Source organism: Ammodytes marinus (genome assembly GCF_949987685.1).
Source record: "Ammodytes marinus genome assembly, chromosome: 16".
In the NCBI taxonomy this organism is placed as follows: domain Eukaryota; kingdom Metazoa; phylum Chordata; class Actinopteri; order Uranoscopiformes; family Ammodytidae; genus Ammodytes; species Ammodytes marinus.
The window spans coordinates 1,810,655-1,817,182 of record NC_137220.1 but is presented as its reverse complement, the minus strand read 5'-3'; positions in this window follow the sequence as shown (position 1 = coordinate 1,817,182).

Here is a 6,528-nt window from a genome sequence, read left to right as displayed (position 1 = left end):
TTAATACAGTATCTTTATTTAACCAATGGTTCTCTCAGTGCAACAGCAGCTGCTGCAAACGCACAAAAAGCAACTAAACTTAAAACTTGACACAATAGATTTAAACAATATACTCAAGGATTGCAGTAGTGGACCTACACTGTCTCATAAGGAAAGATACGTGGGAAAGACTTTAGTTGGGTGTGATCTACTGCACCTTTAAAGGGAATCTGAAGGAATTTATGGACTACTGCAATTAATATCATACTAGGCTACTGGTAAATAATAGACCTGCCATTATATATGGCCATATTGTACAAATTCCTATGGAAAACTACGAACAACTTTGCGAACAAAGCGCTAAAGACAGTATTTTACATTTCAGATTCAGAAAAATATTGTCATGACAGAAAATCATACAAATAATTTACACAGGCTAAAAATGACAATATATGTCTGCAAAGTGGCATGGTGTGTGTATGTATGTTTGCGTGTATCATTACTTTTTATATAAGATACATTTGGCAGTGGGAATGAAGGAGGATTTTGTATTGTTTTTCTTGGCTAGGGGGACATCATAGCAGCCGCCTGATGGTAGCAGATGAAACTTAAAAGACTTATGCAGAGGGCGAGTGTGATCTTAGTAATGTGACTGACTGGCTTTCCTTTCAACTGCTTGGCTGTAGAGCACTGATCATGGAATTTGGGCTTTGGCCAGTTATTCTACTTGGTTGGTTAATGATCTGGGAAAGCTTTGATTAAATAAAAACTGAGATGAAATTGAACTAGATGAGACATGCAACTCCCTGTGGCTAAAATGCTAGTGTGCCCTGCTTGAATGATGGCTTTGCGAGGGTTAGGGCTGCCTTGCTGCTTATTTTCGAACAACGCTGTAAGGCTGATTGGTTGGTGTTTGTTTGCTACCATTGTGTCCTTGAGCAAGACACTAAACCCCAAACTGCCCCAGGGGCGCTGTACTATGGCTGACCCTGTGTGAGGACCCCCTCTGGAGTGTGTCTGTCTGTCTGTCTGGCTGACCCTGTGTGAGGACCCCCTCTGGAGTGTGGGGACTTGAGAGGGGAGATGCAAAAACAGAAATGTCAATATCCCCTGTATACAATTGACTAACATAACTAGCTTTTCTTTTTTCCTTTTTAAGATTATTTCTGCTTTTATAAGACAGTGTGGAGAAACAGTATTCAGTAGGTGTAAGTGAAAAAAAGCACCTTACCTCAAGTTTGCCAAAGAGGTTACATCAGTGCACACTTCTCTGCCACTCCCTCACACGCTCTGACCCCCTCCGAAGTGTGCTAAGTCTGCTAACTTGAGAAGGGGACATGCGAAAAGACACAATTTCAATGTGCTTTGTGTAAATTGACTTATTTAACATAACATTGGTTTAGTAACGCAGTGGTGGTGGGAACTTTTCGCTGGACTGCTGGCAGAACGTGACAGGATTTATAAGAGGAAAAACAAGGACAATTTGAGTTCAATATATCATTAAAATATCCGATGGTCTCGGCGGTTTTCCTCACAGCCAGCCGGTTTGAGTAAGACCCGTGCTCGTCCTCTGCATGTCATTCCCCTCTCTGCCCCATCATCATCTGTCTCTTTGAACTATTGAACTACCAGTAAAAGCACTGAAAATGCCCCCCAAAAAACTTTAAAAAATACATATATACAGTATATGTTCTGATGGTCTTCACTCTTAAAGAAAAGGGGGACAATCCATTGAAAAAATAAATAATTACCATTATTTTCGGTTAATTTAAAGGCAAATTAACATTACATACTAACTCAATGAGATGTAGATAATACACATTCTACGTTGGGATACTGAGAGTGGCACACCTGGCCTTGAGCTTACCGTCTGCTGCCAGATAGCTCCACCGTGTGGCTGGATTCAGTATGACATCATCAGTGCAGGCACGGGACACTTGATTTCTTCTTACTACAGCTGTTATCACACACAGAGCCGGCCCGAGGCATAAGCGAACTAAGCGGGCGCTTAGGGCCCCCGACCACCAGGGGGGCCCCCTCAAAAAAAAAAAAAAAAAAAAAATTTTTTTTTTTTTTTAGTTTGTGTGTTTGATATTAACATCATATTATGCAAATGTGAGTTGTCATACAAGAAAAGGAATAAAATGTTTTGGTCTAGATAATTAATAGCCTAAAATTTGAATCAGTTCATCTGGGAGGTAATCCCAGTCACGTTCACATCCATGCACAGTGAGTTTAGTTTTAACAATTGGAAATGGGGCTGCCCTCAGTTGCCCATGTACTGTGTATAGTCTATAGCCTATTTCAGCCTCGTCTGTGGAAAAAAGATATAGTAGCTGGACAACAGAGTTCTGCTTAGTTCTGCATTTAAATGCATTCACTATATTACAGAGAAATATTTCCCGTAAAAGAAAAAGAGCTCCAAGCCCATCCCAGAGGACCCTGCATAATATTTTATTTTATATTAATATTTTTATGGAAAATCCATGTGTCCTTCTTCAATAGCTTCTAATTCATCTGACCCAGTGTCTCCAAATGATTTGTTCACACAAAATTTCTCAGATTTAGCTTCTTAATTTTCCTCTTAAAGTGCACCAGATTCATGCATTTCACTTTAAAAAGGTTAAAAAAATCTCCCGGGGGGGCATACCCCCGGACCCCCCTAGGAGGGTCTGAATCTCGGCTGTCTAATATTTTTTCGCACATGCTGCACAGTAGAGGCACTACCGGAAAACACTGGGTGTGTGGATGATATTTAACAAAGATCTATAGTTTCAGCAGCGCTAACATTGGAGGGGGGCCCCCTAATTATATTTCGCTTAGGGCCCCCTGAAGGCTTGGGCCGGCTCTGATCACACAAGCACATTTTCAAAAAAAGGGAAAGTAAAGCTAAAAGTTTCAAAGTTATTGCCTTTCCATCAGAAAAAACTGCGAATTCACCGAAAATGATTAAAATTAAAAAAAAATTAGGTTAAAATTAAATTAGGCAATAATTAATTGACAAAAAAGAGCATCAAGTTTTATATTCTATATTTTCTTCTCAATTTATTTCCAACATGTCAAATTAATAAATAAAAGTAAAAAGGTCGTACAAAAAACAACAATATAACAAACATTTGATCGGTTGGATAACTTTTCCAAAAAGTGGAACGTACACTTTTTCAATCCCATCCCTTCTATAAAAGCCATTGTTTATAAATGATCTAGCTTCCTTTTATATACAATCACAATAATGTTTTACTTTAGCTTCATAAATATATATTGTAATCCATTTTCTATGTCTTACAGAATACAAGTTTAGTACTAATATTTTGACTGAAAGCAGACGTCCTCTAAGGGGCCACTCACACTAGGGCCGCGGCCCCGTGCCAAAGCTCATTAGCATACTAAAGTCTAGAACGTTTGGCTAGTGTGACCACGCCAACTTGTATTCCAGCACGGAACAGCCCCTTGGCCACGGCACACTTGGGAGAGGTGTGCCGTGGCCAAAGTACAGATGCTAATGAGATGACACGCGCACAAGCAAGCGCACAGGCGACGTTCCTGACGTGAATTTATTAAGGATGCATAGTCCGTTAACGTCCGCTGCCTTACTAGTCGGCACCAGAATTGCCCACCACTTGGACTTGTAGCTACATAAAATGTGTGAGAATTAACGTGTGTGTAGGCCTAGGTGTGGGCTAATAAAAGAGGGAGAGAGCTAAATAGGTGAGCGCAGAAAGCAAAGCAAAAAGGTTTTCGTGTTTACTCACGTTCGTCAGATGATTTTTTTCTTTTTCCTCCCGTCAGCTGTCATAATACTGTCTTTACGCATGGCGGTGGAGACGAACACAAAACAACACACAGCGACACACCGCGGCCCGGTGATAAGGAAACAGTAACCTACACTAAGGTTTAACAAGAAACTTTATAAAGACACTTAAAAAAACGATCTCTGCCCATACAAAAAGTTCTGACTTGGATTACTTGATGGAGCGATCGATGTGTATAAAACCATCCGGTACGTATGGTCTGATGACGGGCCGTTATATTAATAATAAACAGCGTGCTGCACAAATATGAGACTGTCCACCGCGACCTATTACGTCAAGGCTACATTTTTTAAAAAAAACAATAGCTTAAGGATTCTCGTTGCTCTAATGTGGAAGTGGAATATATGATGCAACTTTGGCCGGATGAAAATATTCACAAACAGTCGTATAGCCTACAAGACTACGCTCCAAATCCTAAACGCGCACGGTGACGTAGGCAGTGCAAACGTGCCCAGGCCACGAGCAGTGTGAGCACGGGCCAGCGGGGGGAGTGGGGAGGGGGGAATCGTGCTGAATCTTCCTGCAGCACGGAACAGGCAAACGGCCCTAGTGTGAGTGGGCCCTAAGCTCCACTAGTAACATGTCTCTCTATGTGCAGCGGGCTGTGAGACGGGAGCACAGGGACCGTCTACAAAGGGAAACACCCAAGAGAAACATATTCAATAATACCTTCACTCTGATACAGTGCAGTTATTAGTGGAGCTTAGAGGACGTCTGCTTTCAGTCAAAATGAGGTTGGAGCCCATTATCTGTCTGTCTGTCTGTCTGTCTGTCTGTCTGTCTGTCTGTCTGTCTGTCTGTCTGTCTGCCTTATGATCATAGCAAAGATGAAGTTTGTGTTCTGATAGTGTGGCTTACCGGATGTAGATAGTTGAGATGAATCTGCCGGCGGTTCTCGTTGGTAAACTCCTCCCTTTCCTCTTCCATGCTGTACCGTTTAATGCTCCGCTCAGGACGGAAAACGGAAAGTGTGTGTGTGTGTGTGTCTGTGTGCGTGCGTGCGTTTGTGTGTGTGTTTGCAGCTGCAGCGCCTATACTATCTAGCAATAGACTGTATAGATCTTGCTGCGCACACACACACTGGCCGTCACACTGGTTAATGCATACGCAGTAAAATTGCAGTCGCGTAACTTTAAGACATTTTTGGAAACGTTCACATTCACACAACTAAAACAAACATCCTTTAGGTGAAATACATCTTTAAAGGCATATTACGTAAATATGGAGAATGTTTGTTGATGACAAATCACTTTTTTGTCAAAATCAGAGAATATCTCCTTACAATCTACTACCTGTCCGTACTGACTGTGTGAGCGTTGGAAAGAAATTCTGTGCAGGCCTAGGCTCTGTAAACTGGTATGTGTACTAAGGGGATGTAAACAAAGGGGACCACTTTGTTACACTGGGCGACTGTGTCTCAGTTGGTAGAGCGGGTCGGCCGATGTTCAAAGGGTTGGCGGTTCGATCACCGCCCTGCCAACTGTGTCATAGTTGTTGTGTCCTTGGGCAAGACACTTCACCCACCTTGCCTCGTGTGAATGTCGATAGTTAGCCTGCTATCGGTGTATGAATGTGTGTGTGTGAATGGTAACGTGGGAATGGGAACAGGTCTCCTTTGAAAAAGAGTCTTCGGACTCAATGGGATTTACCTGTATAAATAAAGGTAAAAAAAACAACAAAAAAAACACTCCCTTTGTTTACATACCAGTTTACAGAGCCTAGGCTGTGTATTAATGAACACCAGATTTTTTTTACAGCATGTAGTAAGTCCCTTGGAAAGTCACTAGTCTAACCGCCATGACAAAACACTCAACAATTTTCAAAAATCCGTCAATAGGTTTTATCAGTGTAGGAGTCGGACCTTTGTGTGTCTACTACAGTATAGGTTAGCCTACTGTATAATATTTATTTATTTAGCGAATGCAAAGTCCTTTATATTAGCCAAGCAGTTGCCTCTTGCTCTGCTGTATGAAGGGTGACGAGTCCTCCTTTAAGTTTTTGTAGAGGGCATGCTTCAATGATGTGATGCATTGTTTGCAGCTCTCCACAAGCACACTGTGGGGTTGGGCTGCTGCCCCATTTGTATATAATAGAAGCCGATACACATAGTAACATATTAAATCACACAATCAACAGCTTACCTGGTTTAAAACACGTTGGTGGTGGTGATACTGTGGCTCTAGTTGACGTCTGGTCTTGCTAGCTGGCCGATCTTCAACTGTAATTTTACCGAGATTTCGCGGGAAAATAAATAGAAAGTGGGGTGACGGGCTAGGCTAACCGTGACGTGACAGTAACGCTGGCTGCTAGCATAACCTGTAACATTAGCTTGTGATTTTCCATCTTTCTCCGAGTCTTATTCACTTTACTCACAAACTGGGTCCGTAAAGCGGTGGGTTTATCCATTCTGTCTTAGATAGGCACAAGTTGTTTTCATGTAAAAGCTTGAATTAGAATTTGAACGTAGCGAGGTGATGCAGTTTGAATATAATGGTTGCACAGTCTGGACTCTGGGCAGGTCCATTTGGGTAGGGGGGAGGGGGGGGGGGGGGCGTTCCCGCTCGCCACTTGAACGGTGCTGGTACCTTGGTAATGACACACTTATGTTTCACTATATAACCCACCCTCCCGTCCCCCATTCAAAAGTGGGCCAGTCCATTATTTTCTCATTCTTTTTTATTAATAATAAGTTTCACAATGTTTTATTGGAAGGTAAAAAATATAGGCCTACAGAATA